At 35.6% G+C, this 19,171-nt stretch overlaps 1 protein-coding gene across 3 annotated transcripts in view; it reads left to right on the top strand.

Annotated features, from left to right (window-relative positions):
• Positions 1 to 2,784: 2,784 nt before the first annotated feature.
• The window catches only part of LOC149679837 (cadherin-like and PC-esterase domain-containing protein 1), a 121,864-nt gene continuing 105,477 nt past the window's right edge, over positions 2,785 to 19,171 (top strand). For all 3 annotated transcript variants that reach the window (XR_016365900.1, XR_016365901.1, XM_089835651.1), the window contains exon 1: positions 2,785 to 2,976. The gene's annotated coding sequence lies outside the window, so the exon portion shown is untranslated. The remainder of the gene's footprint in view (positions 2,977 to 19,171) is intronic.

The raw sequence follows: 19,171 nt of genomic DNA, 5'->3' as shown, positions 1-19,171 counted from the left end.
TCACGTGGATATTTTTGGAACACGGTTTCGGAAAGGCTAGAAACACATCGCTTTTTTTAATTTTGTGATAGAATTAAAATTAGTTATATATTTGTGATTTTCAATGTCGAATAACTATAAATTCGCATAGGAATGTTTATCTCTGCAGTAGAAATGGTTCATGGAAAAGTTTATGCCGAATAGTAGAACCCTTTATCCCAAATGGTAGAACACTTTATCCTAAATGGTAGAATTGGTGCATGGAACACTTTATCTCTGCCGTAGAAATGACACATTTGAGACACTTTTTCTCTGCTGTAGAAATGGTACATGGAACACTTTACCTCTGCCGTAGAAATGGTGCATGGAAAACTTTATCTCTGCGGTAGAAATGATTCATGGAGCACTTTATCCCAAATGGTAGAACCCTTTATCCCAAATGGTAGAACACTTTATCCCAAGTGGTAGAAATGGTGCATGGAACGCTTTATCTCTGCGGTAGAAATGGTACATAGAACACTTTATCTCTGCCGTAGAAATGTTACATGGACCATTTTATCTCTGCCGTAGAAATGGTACATGGAACGCTTTATCTCTGCCTTAGAAACTATACATGGAACACTTTATCTCTGCTGTAGAAATGGCACATGGAACACATTTCATTTCGTACCTCTGGTTGTATTTAAACCTCAGAATTCACGTGAATAGTTTTTAGCATAACACGTCGTGTTTATCTTCGACTTGGCATCTGAATTATACTTATCTCTGATAGAATTTAGAATATCCAATTGAGTCATATTCCGTTGCTCATTTCGAAAATATATATCCACAACTTAATATATAAAATATATATATAAATATTTTTATGAAATGAAAGTTTAAAGTGTTAGAGTCACCAAAAATCGCTATTTTTAAAACTAAAAGGTTTTATTCCCATCTGAAAGATCAAATCTTTCTGATTTAGAATATCTATTTATATATTGCATTATAATTTTTCAAATATTATTAAAACCCCGGCTTTCGGAACCTACTCGCAGAATTTTTTAAAATTATTTTGACAGTTAAATTTCGCGGTACCCCTGGTGACGTCACGATTGGAGCGCGCGTGAACCGCGACTCCACGCGCGACAATTTTTTTTATTGATAGGTGGTGCTTTCAAAGTGATCGAATTTGACGCGCGCGCGATGTTTAAAAACTAGGCTTAGCTCTCGTAATGAAATCTGTCTCGCGCTGGTCAACCTCTTATGACGTCACCAGGGGTATATTTATAACTTATTCCGTCTTAATGAGGTATGTGAAATATCAATTTTCTTTTTCATATTACAAAATGAATAAATTTCTATAAGACTTTTTACTTTGGATCTACTGTTATGAAAATTAGCCACTTTTCAAAAAACGTGGCACTAACACTTTAATATGATTGAATGTCTGTCTGATCCCTTATATTAGCTTTGGGAATATTTTTCCCCGATATTAAAATTAAAATTAAATTATTAATAACGTGGGATTTTCCAAAAATTCGATATTACACCTACATTTCATTGGGGGAAAAGTTTCATTTCGTTTTACAATCCATCCAGGGATAGATCATTAATATCTGATTTCTGTGCAAATATCAGAGGATATTAACCATTTGAAGAGATACATATTTTTTATTTTTATCAGAGGAGAGAGCTTAGAGAGATCTGGCTGTATATATTTTCCGATGTTGCAAAATATTCGATATATCAATCCGAAACTCATTATATTTTCTGTTTGTATTCCATCCCCCCAATGGCTCGCTATTTGCTTCCAAATTCGCAGGTATATTAGAAAAGTATGGTAACTTGAAGTAATCTGTGGGTTGAATTGGAATTACTTACAATGGGGCCATAGGAAAATATTACAATTATTTCGGTTTAATCGACTTATTTATTTTTATATTTATATATATATATATATATATATAATCCAATTATTTTGAAATATATTTTTTTAGATACACTTTTTTATCGATTTTTATAAATATGCAGATTAGTTTTTCACGTCGAGTGTATTTTTTAAATTTTAATGCGTTTGCAATAGAGCCCCTTTTTAAAATCTATGACCTACCTAGGTCGCTTCATGATTCATGACAAGCTCTCAGTCACCAGTGACAAACTTATGGATCATATCTTATGAACTTATGCTAAAATTCCAGCAACTGTTAATTATTAACAAAAAACCCCAATAAAAACACAGTATTTTAAATCTATGACCTACCTAGGTCACTTCAAAATTACAAGCTCTCAGTCACCAGTGACAAACTTATGGCCAACATATCTCATGAACTTATGCTAAATTCCAGCAAATGTTACATATTAACAACGAAACAAAAAAAACCCCAATAAAACCAGGTTTTCTTAATCTATGACCTACGTCACTTCAAAATTACAAGCTCTCAGTCAATAGTGATAAACTTATGGCACATATCTTATGAACTTATACTAAAATTCCAGCAACTGTTAAATATTAACAAAAAATAAGAAACCAATAAAAACCCGGTGTTTTTAAATCTATGGCCTACGTCACTTCGAAATTACAATCTCTCAGTCACCAGTGACAAACTTATGGCCAACAAATCTCATGAACTTATGCTAAATTCCAGCAAATGTTACATATAAAAAAACCAATAAAAACCCGGTTTTTTTTTCATTTATTGCAAGTTTACTTACCCTATATATACATTTTTTTCATAATTTACTTACAATACCTTATACTTAACAAAATAAATATAAAAATATTGCATCATATATTGTTTATTTTTTATTCGGTTTGCAGAAACTTTTGGAAGAATCCGCCAATGATTTTCCTCTAAATATCCCATGAGATTGTGTGATCACGGATCGATAGCAGTTACTGGTAATTCCAAGCCTTGAACCTCCAGATAAAAGAGACGAAAGAAAAAAACGTGAAAACGGCATCTAGTCCTTTAATTATTCAATGACACTAACGCCAGAATCATGTTCCAGTTTCAGGTAAGAGAAAAACTAGCGATACAACTTTACCTTGGGGCTACATTAACCGTCCGGCTCTTTATATACCTTTACTTTTTTGCTAAGCCTTGGCGGCGATGTCATTTAAACCTTGTGGGTATTAACCCTTACCTTAGCTTCCTTCCGTGTCTAGGATGGCGCCTGACCTTTCATGACCTTAGAAGCGCTGCTATGTACGTTTGACTATTAAGTCGAGTGTTAGACTTAGGCAGTCTTATTTGACAGCTTGTTTTTGAGTTTAAACAGGGATAGATTTAATTTTAGAAGTAGGAATGGAGAACGGTTTGTATTTACTTCAGTCCGACTCATAGACCACCCCTCCCTCCAACACGTAACGAAAAGTTTAAATCATCTTATTGGCTCACTTAAACTACGTTTTGATGACGTTGCTGACGAGGACGGCGAAAAATACGTAATTCCTTTTTCACCTCTGTCGCTATGACCCGCCTCTTCTTTCATTCCCCCCCGTCCCGTGGAAGGGGGTCCGAGACTATGACGCGCGCCCAGATTACTCTGTTCTCCATTCCTACTTCTAAAATTAAATCTATCCCTGGTCAGGCCCGGCACTATGTTCATATTTGAAACAACTAGTTACTTTTATTTGCGCCCAAAAAATTTTAAATATCTACTCCACCATAAACAGGGTGAACTTTGACCTGAAATCACGAGGCAGAATTGAAATTTAAATGCTTATTTCATGCGTTAAACCATAGCGACTGAGTCCAAAATCCCTCCACTAAAACACGATCCCCCCTTCCAAGATTGCAACTGCAACCCTAAGTATATACTTTCACACATACGTTTCCAAAGACAACGTATATAAACAACATACATTTCTAAGGTGTTTTTCTCGAATTTCAAAGTTTGATGAGAATTGACAAAAACAGCTAAAAGCACCTAAGAGCACCGTTACTGAAAAATCGCCGAAATCCTATAGCCTTTCTTTATTTTTCTTTAAATCGGTTTTAGTTTAGCTTTGTCGCTGGTAAAACCTCCAGTGTTTTTTGGGTTTTTTTACCAATGCTTTCCGATGACTGGAATGAGAACTGATAGTTCCCTTACGTTCTTTGGATTTTTTTGTTTTTTCTTCATGATGTTTAGCTATAGCATAACCCTGTAATATTCTTCATAAGTATGGGTCGTGATATTTCTTTATAAACTGGTTTTGGGACGTCACCTGGCGGCGTATTTCTCTTTGGAACAGAAACCATGCTGTTTTCTCTATCTTCTTTAAAGCAAATGTTGTCTCCCTAACATTCTGGCTGGCTGATTTTCTACACAAATCTTTACCTTGCCAAAGGCAGGAGCCAATCAGAACTCGTCAATTAGGGCGGTCCTAAGCTTTGACCGCCTGTCAACTCAAACCTTTATTGTGGTAGCAGTAGGTCATGCCTCGATTCTGTTCAGTTTTGAAGAATAAAACTTTCCAAATGAAGATGGCGCTATAGTCTCTTGAATAATACCGATAGTAAAGGCCCAAATGTAGACCCCACACTTATGGAGAGTACGATTAGGTTATGGATATAGTTTATTTTTAAAGTTAAATGGTGTTTGTTACACTCTTATACCTTTTTGGCGAACAAGTCGTAGTTTTTATGACCGTGCCTTTGTTACTTTGAAATTAAGTACACTCTAGTGTCACTGAAAAGTTAGTTTTTATGTTATTTCAGTATACCGAAATTATTGTATAGTTGAAGTAACACATTTTTCTTCATATTTGATTGAAGTTTTCTAGATAGGTGTTATAGTTTATGGAGGACTTCATCTGGATTATCTCAACATTTAGGACAGATAAGAGACAAGTGCAGATTGTATATCGTGCGCAGTATGATGTTTATGACGTACACCAACTGCAACTCTCTATTTCTTTGTCTCTCTCTAGCTTGATAATTTGTCTGCAGACCAATTTGACAAACCAATCAGTGATTGCAGAAGATCTGCTTTAATATTATACATATTACTGTATGCAGTTATCTTTGTCATCACACGTTAATTTCCCTCTATACCCTGCTGCAGAAAATAGCAGTAGCCAACAACTGCTCCAATTCGGTTGGTGATTGGTGACATATTTGTTAATTCATGTTGAATTTTGAGCCTGCATTCGTAATTGATCTTAGCTTCCTGCAGCCCACTTTCTGTTTCATTATATACTCAAAATAGTTTCAAATTTCAAATATTTAGGGCATCGGACAATACGGTTAAATGCGTATTATTTTGGGGTATATGCAGTCATTTTAAATGCGTGGTCGTCGGGGGGGGGGGTTTGATCGGGGGTGGTTGAGTTCAGTTGTCTATATCCCAATAAGCCTCTTAAAACAGTAAAAGGCTTATTAGTGATACGGGGATCCAGTCAAGCTAACGGTGCGTAACGGTGCATGAACCAACCCCTCAACTCCAATATCTCTCTCCTCGCGGACTACTATACCATCCTACGAGGAACAAATTCATCCATCTTTGCCAAGGAACTCTGTAATACGTTACAACACGGGTCTCGTACTGATCCTGGATGACTGGGTTTAAAATGTTTGAACCTGTCGTATATTATCTTATCATTTCATGAATGGTCCTATATTATCCTATCATTTCATGAAAGGTCAGACTACAATATTCTATCATTTCATGAAAGGTCACACTAGAATATTCTATCATTTCATGAAAGGTCAGACTACAATATTCTATCATTTCATGCAGGTCCTACAATATCCTATCAATTCATGAAAGGTCCTATAATATCCTATCATTTCATGAAAAGTATTGCATTATCCTATCATTTCATGAAAAGTACTGCATTATCCTATCATTTCATGAAAGCTCCTACAATATCCTATCATTTCATGAAAAGTCCTGCAATATCCTATCATTTCATGAAAAGTCCTGCAATATCCTATCATTTCATGAAAAGTCCTGCAATATCCTATCATTTCATGAAAGGTACTACAATATCCTATAATTTCATGAAAGCTCCTACAATATCCTATAATTTCATGAAAGCTCCTACAATATCCTATAATTTCATGAAAGCTCCTACAATATCCTATCATTTCATTTCATGAAAGGTCCTACAATATCCTATTTCATGAAAGGTCCTACAATGTCCTATTTCATAAAAGGACCTATAATATCCTATCATTTCATGAAAGGTCCTACAATATCCTATATTTTTAAACCTATAAACGGGCTGAATGGTTTTTTTGGGTTCGATTTGTTGCCATCATTTTAAATGGCGGCCAGAAATTTAAAAACCCTTCTTTATGGAATAATGTAAGCGTGCATGAAAAGTAATAAAAAATGTCCCGACGGGCTGACGGGCAACGCCGAGTGCCTTCGCTCCTAGGGTGCTACAAAAATATTAGTCTACCCATTCAATCTTTATATCATTTTGATGGAAGTTCTTAATACACACGAGCGACACCGCGGGTAACAGCTAGCAGCCTAGTCCTTACATATTACTCTTAGGTTTGAGCTGGCAAGCTATGGGAGTATGTTACATACAGCCTTGAATTCACTCTCTAATCTAGCGAAGCCTTAACTAATATAGAAAACTAATACTTACCCTAAGGTGTCAGGTTAACTTATTCTCACTTGTACACTTTACAGTATCGTTTAAACCAATTCATCTTGCTCAAACTAGGAAGAGATAGCAAGCAGCCCAATGCTCATGCAGTGTCTAGTAGTGGTTAGCCTTATCCGCTTACTATGTACTATAGCAGGGTAGATTGTTATCTAGGAGACCAGAGCCGGCTGGATTTAGTTAGCATACGCGTAACTGGGTTGCAGTTCAGTTTAGACCTTGTAGGAAGGAAATTCCTTCCTGGGAAGCAATAGGCTTACATTTCAGAAGGTTTATTTATACCTTTGAATTGTGTTTTAGTCTAGGAATTTTAGGTATAAATTAGGCCCGAATTAGGCTTAGGAAATGGGGCGTATACCATATAGGTTTTATTCCGGAAGATGATATCAAGGAATATCGAATACATCCACGCATCTATATTTATCAAAGGCAAATTTAATATAATAATAATAATAATATGGAAGTAATTAGGAACTGAAGAGGTTAATGAAAGCCTTGTTTACGATGTACTGCAACATTTCCAAGTCTTTATTATAGTTTCTTTGTCTCTCTTTAGCTTCTTGATTTGTCTGTAGACCAATTTGACCAATCAGTGATTGCAGATGTACTTTAATATTATTATATATTACTGTATGCAGTTATCTATTTGTGAACACATTTAATTTCCCTCTATACCCTGCTGCAGAAAATAGCAGTAGTCAACAACTGCTCCAATTCGGTTGGTGATTGGTGACATAATTTGTAATAATAATTCATGTTGAATTTTGAGCCTGCATGCGTATAATTGACACACGGGAAAAATTAATTAATGAGTTAGAATGATTATATTTTAATTGCTTCAATTCGAGTGATTATTAGCAAGCATAGATTAGATTTAGTTGTCGTAGACCTGAAATTAACACCTGGTTAACTACTAAGTTAATTAATTTCTCATAATATTGTTTCAGAAAAATAGCTATACAATATTCTTTATTTTGTACGGTTTTTTTTAGAGTAAAAAAAGGAAAACGAGTTCTATAGTTCAAAAACAAAATATATGGGCATAATATTTATATCTAAAAATGATATTATACTTATTTGAATAAAGCTACTTACCTGCAATTGCATTGCATTTCTTAATATAGAGTATTCTGGAATTTTCCTGCCATATATATGTATATACACTCTCAAGGGAAATTAGATTAACATGGACTTACCTTATATGATCTTTATGATCTACGATTTCCTTAAACCCTTGTATATTATTTTCCCCTATTCTAAAAATGCATACAGAATTCCCGCTTCTTTATCATATTTCCCTTAACTTTCTAATAGATATCGGGAATAAATATAGCACGTGTTAAGCTACCTAGGTGAAGCAATCAATGTGATAAGTCTGCATACCATAAATTAAGGGGGATGTTTATTCTTTGGGAAATCAATTTTGACTCTAAAATGTTCTATACTTCTATCGCCTCCATTTTGTTTACCACAAGGGACGCTTAAATTTAAATAGGGAACTGAAAGATAATTATTTTAATTGAGGGGTCATCCGTAAAACACTCTTAACAATCTTAACTCAAAAACAGTGTCCCTTTGGGCAAAATGGAGGCGATAGAAGTATAGAACATTTTCAACTCAAAATCGCCCTTAATTTATTACACCCAGTGTATATTTCTAATATCTATAACATCATAGATTCTAAGTTTCAAAGAAAAACTTAAATTTAATTTTTCTCTATCCAGATAAAGGGGTAGTAAGACTCTTCATACAACCCCTCCCCTCCCCTGGTTTTCTAATCTTAGACAACCTCCTTTTGTAGCTAGCCGTAAGACTAGAGTTTCCACGTAAAGCTATGAGTATATAAAGATAACATTACAGAGCTAGGCATATATAGCTCTATACCTTCACTTTTTACCTTGGTGAGGCAAGGTAAGATAAAGAAGTCTTATCTTCTTTTTTGGGAGCATCTTCGTTGCGTTATAATGGTTCAAGATTATAGCTTCACCCTTCCTGTTCTAGATCCAAGAAACATGTATTCACTTTTCTTCAGTTTCCTCAAAGAGGAAGGACACTTGTCTATAGTTTTATAAACGGTATTTTCCCTTGCTTTAACCCAAATATGGAGTACGCTTTATTTACTATATAATTTTTGGATGTAATGTCCGATACCTCTATTTACTCTTGGCATTCCTAAATGCCTTGTTTTTGGGTTTTTTTTTACATAAATGATAAGGCAAAAAAGCTATGAGAATCTTCCCTTGTTTCTGAACCAATTTGCGAACTTTGCTTTTGTATATTTGAATTGAAACCGCAAGGCTACAGAGCTGCTAGGACCTGCAAGTCCGTTTGTTAAAGCATAAGTTTATAAGATATGTTACATGATAAGTATGACACTACCCATACTGTTCGTAATGCTACTGAGAGACTTACAGCTCGAGATAACTAGTTCGAGAAGGAGAACGACGGAAGCCAGTCAATTGAAGTACTTACTACACTCGGTGGGTTAATTAATTTTGTATCAGGACTTAAGTTCCATCTAGCTCTCCTATTTAGTCTGCATTACTATTTAGGCCTTTGACAGCATCGCCTCATGCACCAGGCGTACGTCAGTCGCTTTACCTCGAATCTATGACCTACCTCACTCGATCACTTCAAAATTACAAGCTCCAGTTTTTTAAGTTACCAGACTTTACAAACTTGTAGAGGAACATATCTTATGAACTTATGGTAATCCCCTTAGTGCATTCAAAGGTACAACAAGCTGAGTGAGTAGCCCCTCGATATCGCATCGACCTTATGAATGTCATTACTGCATTTCTTACGCTTGAAGAAAGTTGCATCGGAATTTTCATCTTAACACGCAAATTATGGCGGGCGCGAGGCCGAGGTTAACCACGTGCGCCAAGTGAATGTGCATTTGGCGGTTTATTTTCCCGCCACTTTTGTAATTCATTGGTAATCCCCCCGACCGCCTTGTGTAATTTCTTTTGTTTTTGATGCATGCTTTTTAAACGATGCCGCTATAGCGTAACCTAACGTTTAAATAGTCGTTAACGAAAAACGATACCAGCAGCGAAAAATCATCAATCAAAATACGTTGTTATTCTCTGCCCCGCCATTTTATTTCTTTTTTTTTACCCTCTTGTCAAATTAACCGCTACGAAAAATCGTTAGTTATAAGCTTATGACGCCCGTAAGACTGTATTCCATAACCCTAAAGGGATAGTAGTAAGGTTTAATAGATTTTTCCATTATTATCATGGGTGAAGAGAACTTTGCAGGGTCCTCCAGAAGCACCGCTAGAGACAGTGCGAGTCTTCTTTGTTTACAACTTTATTTATACCAAGAAGTGATATCTAGTTTACTAGGGAGAAGGTATAAGATGCCTATAAGTATTCGCGCGCGCAATAGTCCCAGTCCCCCTTTCAAAATACAAGGGGGGACGTAAAAGGAGGCCCCGGGCTATTTCGCCTCTCCTCAGTCGGAAAATATGACTGTAATTTTCGTCGTCATTCGCGTAGGTCGGGCTGACGTGAGTTTTCGAGAACCAATGAGATGATTGCTGGTTGTAATTTAGAGGCGGCGGGGATTAACTCCGGGCCTACTATACGTTTGGACTGGAGTTAAAGCTTGAAATGTGGCGAGAATTTATACCTTCTCCCTAATAAACTAGATATCACTTCTTGTTTATACGTGCTAAATATTAGACGTGTTTAATGGCGTCTTTGAAATTTTTAGGGTTTAAATGATACTTGCCCTTGAAAGAAACGGTTAAACGTGGGAGTTCCGGGTGTTCAAATTTAATAGACTTTCTCGTATAACATCATTTATCTGGGTTTGATCGCTGCTGATATGCTTCAGTTTTCACCATCAATTTTTCAGCCCTAACAACTTTACAAGGCTTTGCAATGGCGATATTCGAAATTTGATTGGTTAGGTACTAGCTGTTACGCAATTTTGATCAATAAAGGGTTAGAAGTTCAGTGACATAATCTTTCTGTATGGAGGTCAAAGGTCATTGAAGAGAAAAGACCTTGTACTTGGCTATATGCCAACCGAAAGATTTTAAGGGGTTGATAAAGAGTGATTTTGTTATGAGGGTTAATATATCCGTGGTCATACGGCACCGCCTTTTTACGTGGCGTTATGGTCACGTGACGTTAACATGATGTCAAATCAGTCAGATTGTCTTGAATTTTAATGTAAATTAGGCCTAAGGAATGGTTTTAGAAATATAAAATAACAATACAAATAAAATGCAAACATTACTTGACAATATGAAGGTATTTAGGCGTGACATAATACCACTATATACTTTAAAAAATAGCATAAATATAATCGAAATACCAAACCATATATACAGGGTGTTTCTGATAAGTTTGGTGGCATAAATTAAGGGAGACTGTGTTCTTTGGAAAATCGATCGATTTTGGGTCGAAAATGTTCTATACTTCTATCGCCTCCATTTTGTTTACCACAAGGGACAATGCTGTTTTCGAGTTAAGATTGTTGTTGGAGTATTTTACTCATGACCCCCCTTAAATTGAATTAAGAAACTGATTTAGACAATAATTTCTAATTTAATTAATTAAGGGGTCTTCCCTAAAAACCGAGTCAAATCTTAACTCGAAAACAGTGTCCCTTGTGGTAAAGAAAATGGAGGCGATAGAAGTATAGAACATTTTCGACTCAAAATCGATTTCCCAAAGAACACAGTCTCCCTTAATTTATGCCACCAGACTTATCATATCAGAAACACCTTGTATAAATATATAAACGTTGAAGGAACCAACCAAAATAGGAAACAATCCAGTATAATTACATAAATTATTAATACCAAAAGAAAGAATCTCGTTTCATATATATCGTATTCCGTTTCGGATATCATAACAACCAATATTACTTGTCCCTTAATCTCCGTACCTTCTTGTGCAATTGAGAGCCCTTTACAACGCTGACAAGGGAAACACGTGTTTTGTTAGAGTCGTGCATACTAAATAGTAATTCGGTGAATGAATTTGAATTGCTAGCAACAATATATATATAGATTTGGGATAAATATGTAATAAAAAAATATTGTGGGGAAGCTTGTTATTAATAGATGAACGGTGTAACAACATTGAAAAGGTGTGTTTCGGTAGGGTCTTGTACCTTAGCTAGCACGAAAGTATTCCGAATATAAGGGACATGGATATCAGAAATATGTTTTAATTGAAACAGCGGAAGTGGTTTAAGTATTTGAGGAGGAACATTTGTGAATTTTCCCACAATTTCCAAAAAATCAAGAAATGTTTGAAAAACAAAAAATGCATTTATTTATTACTTTATAAGGGGCAACAGTCTGCAAGATAGATTATTTGCTTGGGTCAAATTCGTCACACACAATGCTTAATCTAGCCAAGAAGCGATATCTAGTTTATTAGGGAGAAGGTATAAATTCGCCATATTTCTAGCAGCTTTTATCTCCAGTCCAAACGAACGTAGGTCCGGAGTTAATCCCCCCGCCTCTAAAATACAACCAGCAATCATCTCATTGGTTCTTGAAAACTCACTTACAGTCATATTTTCCGACTGAGGAGAGGCTGCGAAATAGCCCGACCCCTCCTTTTACGTCCCCCCTTGTATTTTGAAAGCTACCTCTTCCCACTAAGAAAAAAGCTGCCTAGATACGTTGAGTTAAAAAATGGGTAGTACACAATAATTCCTAGTAGCTGTATGTATTCCTCAAAAATAATACAATTAACAAGACCCTTTAAATTCGTCAGAGGTATTATAATATGTACAGTTAAAATTAAACTCAGGGTACTAACCCTTTAATAAATTTCGTTAAAGCCGGGGGGTCGGAAGATGATTTTCAGGTAAGCCCCCTTTCCGTGTATTTTAGTTTTCCCAGCGGATGGAATAGAAGATGCTTTCTAGGAAGAGACAATCCCCTCAATTTTATTTGTAACTGGATTTAGTTGGTAACGGGAGAAGCAAGCAAGGAAGGAAGGAACTTGGTTGCTTTTCCCTTGTATTGGTGTAGCGTTATTTAAGACCTTAATTTAGGATTCAGTTGACAGTGAATGATGACATTGTCTACAATGTTCTCGTGCCTCGTTCATTTTAATGCCTAATTCCAGCAATCTGTACAATACATTGTGTTGGTCAAATGCCGAATTATGATGCTTAGAAAAGGGTTGCCATAAAGGCCAGGGAATACCTGGGAAAGTCAGGGAATTTTATAATGAGGCCAAAAGGTCAGGGGAAAATTCAGGGAATTTTAAAGTGAGGCAAAAAGGTCAGGGAAAAGTCAGGGAACTTTAAAATTGGCCAAAAAGGTCAGGGGAAAGTCAGGGAATTTTAAAATGAGGCAAAAAGGTCAGGGAAATGTAAGGGAATTTTAAAATGAGGCAAAAAGGTCAGGGGAAAGCCGGGGAATTTTAAAATGAGGCATAAAGGTCAGGGGAAAGACGGGGAATTTTAAAATGAGGCAAAAAGGTCAGGGGAAAGTCAGTGTATTTTAAAATAAGGCAAAAAGGTCAGGGGAAAGACGGGGAATTTTAAAATGAGGCAAAAAGGTCAGGGGAAAGTCAGTGTATTTTAAAATAAGGCAAAAAGGTCAGGGGAAAGTCAGGGAATTTTAAAATGAGGCAAAAAGTCAGGGAATTTTAAAATGAGGCAAAAAGTCAGGGAATTTTAAAATGAGGCAAAAAGTCAGGGAATTTTAAAATGAGGCAAAAAGTCAGGGAATTTTAAAATGAGGCAAAAAGTCAGGGAATTTTAAAATGAGGCAAAAAGTCAGGGAATTTTAAAATGAGGCAAAAAGTCAGGGAATTTTAAAATGAGGCAAAAAGGTTAGGGGAAATGTCAGGGAATTTTAAAATGAGCCAATGAGTTTGATTTTTTTTTCTTAGTAAAAATATAGAAGTTAAAATTTTATTTTACTTTAAAATACTAGGTTTATACTTTTGCTAATACTGTAAGTCCCTACAGGAATTACGGTAGACCCTTACGCATTATAAGGTTATAAGCCAAAAGGGGTCCAAAAGAGCCAAAACGATAAACGTAAATATTTAAGTGGATTATTATAAGAAAGGTTTTTTCTTTTTAATAATTCATTGGCACGGTGTAGGGTACAGAAAAACGGAACCCATATTCATAGTTGCCTAGCGCCTTTAAAAGCTACATAAATATCAAAGATTTATGGCGGGGTAGTTGCTCTAATAAATATAAAAGAAGAAAAGCCAATCTTGATGGTCATCTAAAGACTAAAGTAGGCTTAGCTTTATTCGAACCAAGGCTTAACGCGTATCGCGAGAAATTAAAACCTATATGCATATATGCGTATACCCATTTCTTTTCATACACGCCCCGTACCGTGTGAGCTATGGTTTATATCCAGGAATGCATACATCTAATAGGAATATTTGCGTACCCATTATTGTCAACGTGTCTAGGTGGATTTTGTGGGAAGAGCAGGGCTATCGAATTAATAATCTAAACCTTGTGCGTACTCCTTGAAACAAACGTTGCTACCAATTGATTTGAAATCATAGTTAGAAAGACATTTAGAAAAATTATGAGGTGCCCACAAAACCCGAGTAGAAATCTACTTGGGAGAAACGGGGGCACTATTATTCCTGATAACTCTATGCATTCCTGCACGAAACAATAGTTTTTTATTTTATATACATGTATATTTTCTTTATTAATACATGTATATTTTCTAATTAGTTAATGCCTTTTAATCGAGGTTAACCGAATTGATTTGATGGGGTTTCGCCTTACGTAACTACCTGCTAGAATTTACTGTGCCATGATTTATGTATTTATAGTTTTGGACATGCGCACTTCACAATTTGTTTTTCTTTTTTTTTAAATCTTTTGAATAAAAATGCATAGGAAAATTTCGGCCTTGAATTGAATAGAAAATTTCAAGTATTTTTGTATGAAAAATACTATGGGGGTTTTATTTTCTTTATTTAAAATAAACAAATTTTAAAATTTGATTTTCGCGCGAATAATGGTAAGAACATTACATAAACTATGCGTATTTCAACCCACACACCTTAAAAGTTCTTTGTATGCATTTTTAAATTCCCACGTGAAGTTCTTCTATTATTTCATGAATATGCGAGTTGTATGTTGAAGTGAAGAAAAAAAGACATTACGTGGTTATGCTTTAGGGTGTAATGAACTAGTGAACAAAATTTCATTGGAATTGGATGAGATTCAAGGAAGTTATTGGGCTTTTATCTTTCCGCCATTTTCCAAGATGGCGACCGATTAAAACCAAAAACTACACGATTGTGCTCCACGGTGTAATGAACGAATGTAACGTTCTATCAGGATTGGACGAGATTTAAGGAAGTTGTAGGGCAAATTGCCATTTGGTTACTGTTTATTTCCGCCATTTTCAAGATGGCTACCGATTAAAACCAAAAATTACACGATTGTGCTCTACGGTATAATGCACCAATGTGCAAAATTTCATTGGAATTGGATGAGATTTAAGGAAGTTATAGGGAAATTACCATTAGGTTACTTTTTCTTTCCGCCATTTTCGAAGATGTCTACCCATTAAAACCAAAAATTACACAGCTGTACTAGAAGTTACTATTAAGCAATATTCGAAAATTCATAGGCTAAAAATTAGCTACCATGAAGTTACGTTTACTTTTCCAATATGACTGACTAGGACGGTAGTTTTTAATCTTCAATATTCTTGGACATTCGAATTACAATTCAGGCGTTTGTACAGGCCTATTTGTAGGGTAGAAAATATTTATCATTCCCCGAAAAGGGGATTCTAAAATCCCCTTAGCTTAGAGAAAATAGAAAATAGAAAAATATATATTTTTCTCGTAGCCTGGTAGGCCTCGGCGCAGAAAAACTGCTATATTCCATGCATTGCCTTTAAACATGCGCATATATTTACTGGAAAAACCCCAACCCCCAAAGTTAACAGAATATATAACTAAAAGAAAATAAACTTAAATTAGATTTTGGGCCCCAACCTCTAACCTTTAGCACCTCCCATGTAACCCCCCTCTACCCATCCCCCTTTTTGGGGGTTGTTCGCTTCACTGCGGAGATCTCCAAGAAAAACATCTCGAAAGTTTTTTAACACCTTAGTTTTGAGTTATCAAAACATTTTCCGGCCCAGAATTTTATTGTGCTTTTCAAATCGTTAAGCCTATTTTATTCTCTATAAATTTAAAGCTTATAGAAGGTGCTAAGCCTAATTTATGCTTTGTATTTTTGTTATTCGTTTAGTCGGAATTCAAATTGAGTTACTGTTTTTATGCATAAATTTATATTGCACTGGTAATGCTCGGGCCTGAATTCGAACTCTACACTTGATAAACTGCTAAGCCTTTTAACTCTATTGCACAAACAGGTATGCCTAAATTCAAACTCTATTCCACAAATAGTTAAGCCTAAATTCAAACCCTATTCCACAAACAATTAGGCCTAAATTCAAACTCTATTCCACAAACAATTAGGCCTAAATTCAACTCTAATCCTCAAACCAATAAAGCCTAAATTCAAACTCTTTTCCTCAAACCATTAAGCCTAAATTCAAACTCTATTCCACAAACAGTTAAGCCTAAATTCAAACTCCCTTCCACAAACAGTTGAGCCTAAATTCAAACTCCATTCCACAAACCATTAACCCTAAATTCAAACTCTTACCTCAAACAATTAAGGCTAAATTCAAACTCTTACCTCAAACAATTAAGCCTAAATTCAAAATCCGTTTATGAAACACTAAGCTTAATTAAAAACTTTTATGAAAGTTTGAGCAGGTTCTTTCGTATATATTTTTGACCAAGAAAAAAAAGAATAAGTTCAAAATAGTTTCTACGTAAATTATTCGAAGAAAAAAATGCCCCAGCTCATCTGACAGTTAACCCTAACCCTAACGCAGCGAACCTTTAATAGCCCGTTCATATAGTGACCTCGATATTTCTGCCAAAAATAACGTCATATTTTAACGGGGGCCTTCCCTGCTGCATATACGTTTAGAAATAGACAGCAAAATTCAGTGGGCGGATCGCCGTGTTAGAATTTATGCTTGAAACCTTTCCTGAATATCTAATTAACAAATTACAACTTGACCCTCTTATATAAGAGCAACGTCAGTCCTTTTATTTGCCCCTGCTGCTCTGTATTCCCCCTGTTTGGATTTATAGCTAATCTGAGACACACGTCAACAGTCAAGATTGCGCTGCAAAAAATAGTTCCTGTTAAGGGAATTAAAATAACACTGTTTTTTTCTTCTAAAAAACATGAAATTAGATCAAATAGGGTAATTATGAAAAGCTACATTTTGTTTTGGGTTCATTTGATCCTATTTTATATGATCAAACGCAGTGCTAAATGATTGAATAATAATTTATAAAATGACTGATAACCTAACCCTATGACGTAGGCCTATAAGTTTACTGCAAGCCTTAACTAAATAGAGCCAAGGCTTCTTGCGATTTTTTTTCTATGGTTGGTTAGGGTTACTATTAAAGATAAACATGACAACACACCAAGATCTAACTCAAAATAACTACCATCTAATCGAACCTTAAGCCTTGCCTTTGAACCAACAAAACCTAAATTCAAATATCCTCCTTTGAAGATACAGTTTTGGTTTAGCAAAATCCAATTTACTATGGTAATATTTACAATTTCTAAGACTGAATTCCTTAAAGACAATAAATTACAACGTCGTATAAATTCTAATATCGTAAAATTTGACCCTTATGGTCGCGGTCATTCGGTCCTTGTAGCTGAAAAGAGGCCCTTAAATGTAAATTTAGCAATCTGGAAAATCAGACACGTGGATAGATCGAGTCTCTTGGAGATGAAGCCTTCTTAAGTATTAGCGCTAGTCTTTATTCTAACCCCATAGCCAAAGCCATAGACCCATACACACGCCAAGGCCCACCAAGTATATCAGGATCAGACCCTCACTCCAACCGTGTATGGCCCTGAATACTAAAACATTCAAGATCGGATTTAAGAATTACCCAAGAACCAATCGCGATTTGCTCTCTTGCGAAAATATAAAGCATTACGTAGAGGTATTTAACAGAGAAGTTTTGAATAGTTGCAAGTGGACTGGGTAATAATATTGTACCAAGAAGTGATGTCTAGTTTATTAGGGAGAAGGTATAAGATGCCTAAGCATTCGCGCGCCATAGTCCCAGTCCCCCTTTCAAAATACAAGGGGGGACGTAAATGGAGGCCGGGCTATTTCGCTACACTCTCCTCAGTCGGAAAATATGACTGTAATTTTCGTCATTCCCGTCGGTCGCGCTGACGTCAGTTTTCAAGAACCAATGAGATGCTGTTTGTAATTAACTCCGGATCTACGTAACGTTTGGACTGGAGATAAAGCTAGATTATAAATGTGGCGAATTTATACCTTCTCCCTAATAAACTAGATATCACTTCTTGACTGTACTGTAATGTAGTGGTTTTCTACTGTGGCGATTTTTGTAAAATAACTAAAGGATAGTAGCATACCATAGAACACTTTACGACTATCCCTTAATTATTTTAATTGAATATTCATTAACCTATGGTAACGTAACAAACCATCCGGAGTTAAGTACACCAAGATAAGTTGGGGGAAACTGAGTAAATGTAGCTTTGTACTTGCTGCAAAGTGCGATTGGATTCGAGTGTATTTCTTTTAATGAGGGCGGTCACGCGTTGCCAATCTAAACAGTCCGTGGCTTAGCTTATTCTTAAGGATATGGTCAATCTATGTTGACATAAGACTAACTCGGGGATTATTTGTCCAATGGCCCCCACAATATATGTTTATATCCGCCACTGCCGCCGCCGGCTTTCTATTTGACTATATCATTTGTAAGGTAAATATTAGTCCGCAATTCCGATTCTACCATTCCGGAAATCGTAAAAGACTTAAGCGGTTTTAATCAAATTTAAAGGTACACTTAAATCTTGTTAAAGTCTATCAAACTCTTCAAAAAGAACAATGCCGCAATACGTTTATGTCACATTGAAACTTTTACTTGTAGGGCAAATTAAATTTCACCTTATTATAGATTCAAGATTTCAAAGATGGCGCTAAATATTTTTGGCTCCATCTAGTGTTGCCTATTGAAAATGATTTCTTTTTCTCGTGTATTAAGTACAATAAACTCATGTAGTCACTGTTTTAAGCTAGACGCTAAGGAGACATAATATAATTAGCGTTTTAATTCATCTTTTATGGTATATCAAGGTCAATATAAATTAATTACAAAAATAGGCACGTTTTAGAATTGAAATAATATTTAATTTTATAACTCCCAGGGATCACTGTTTGGATGTAAATCCATAAATTCAACTTCAAGTTAGGGCCTTTTTCTTTAACTTTTGGCACTCGAGCTCAATATGCAAATTAGGTACGTTACCTTCTTTAGCTTTTTAGGAATTCAAGGCGTGAATTTAATCTTATCCTATAGAGAATAGTTAACCTTAGTCTATTAGGCCTTGGCTATTCATTCATTTCTTTCTTTTCCTGTTTAATATATTATACTCTTATCAAGAACCCAAATAAGACTTGAGAACGTTCAAAGATACAATTGCGCTGTAGTGCCATAGACTCTTTTGAAAAAGGGGCGGAGCGCATGA

The sequence above is a fragment of the Phalangium opilio genome, unplaced genomic scaffold (assembly GCF_054372755.1).
Source record: "Phalangium opilio isolate 3A_F unplaced genomic scaffold, DU_Popi_V2 ptg000041l_1, whole genome shotgun sequence".
Lineage (NCBI taxonomy): Eukaryota > Metazoa > Arthropoda > Arachnida > Opiliones > Phalangiidae > Phalangium > Phalangium opilio.
Note: the sequence above shows the minus strand (reverse complement) of the source record. Positions and strands in the feature narration are given on the sequence as shown.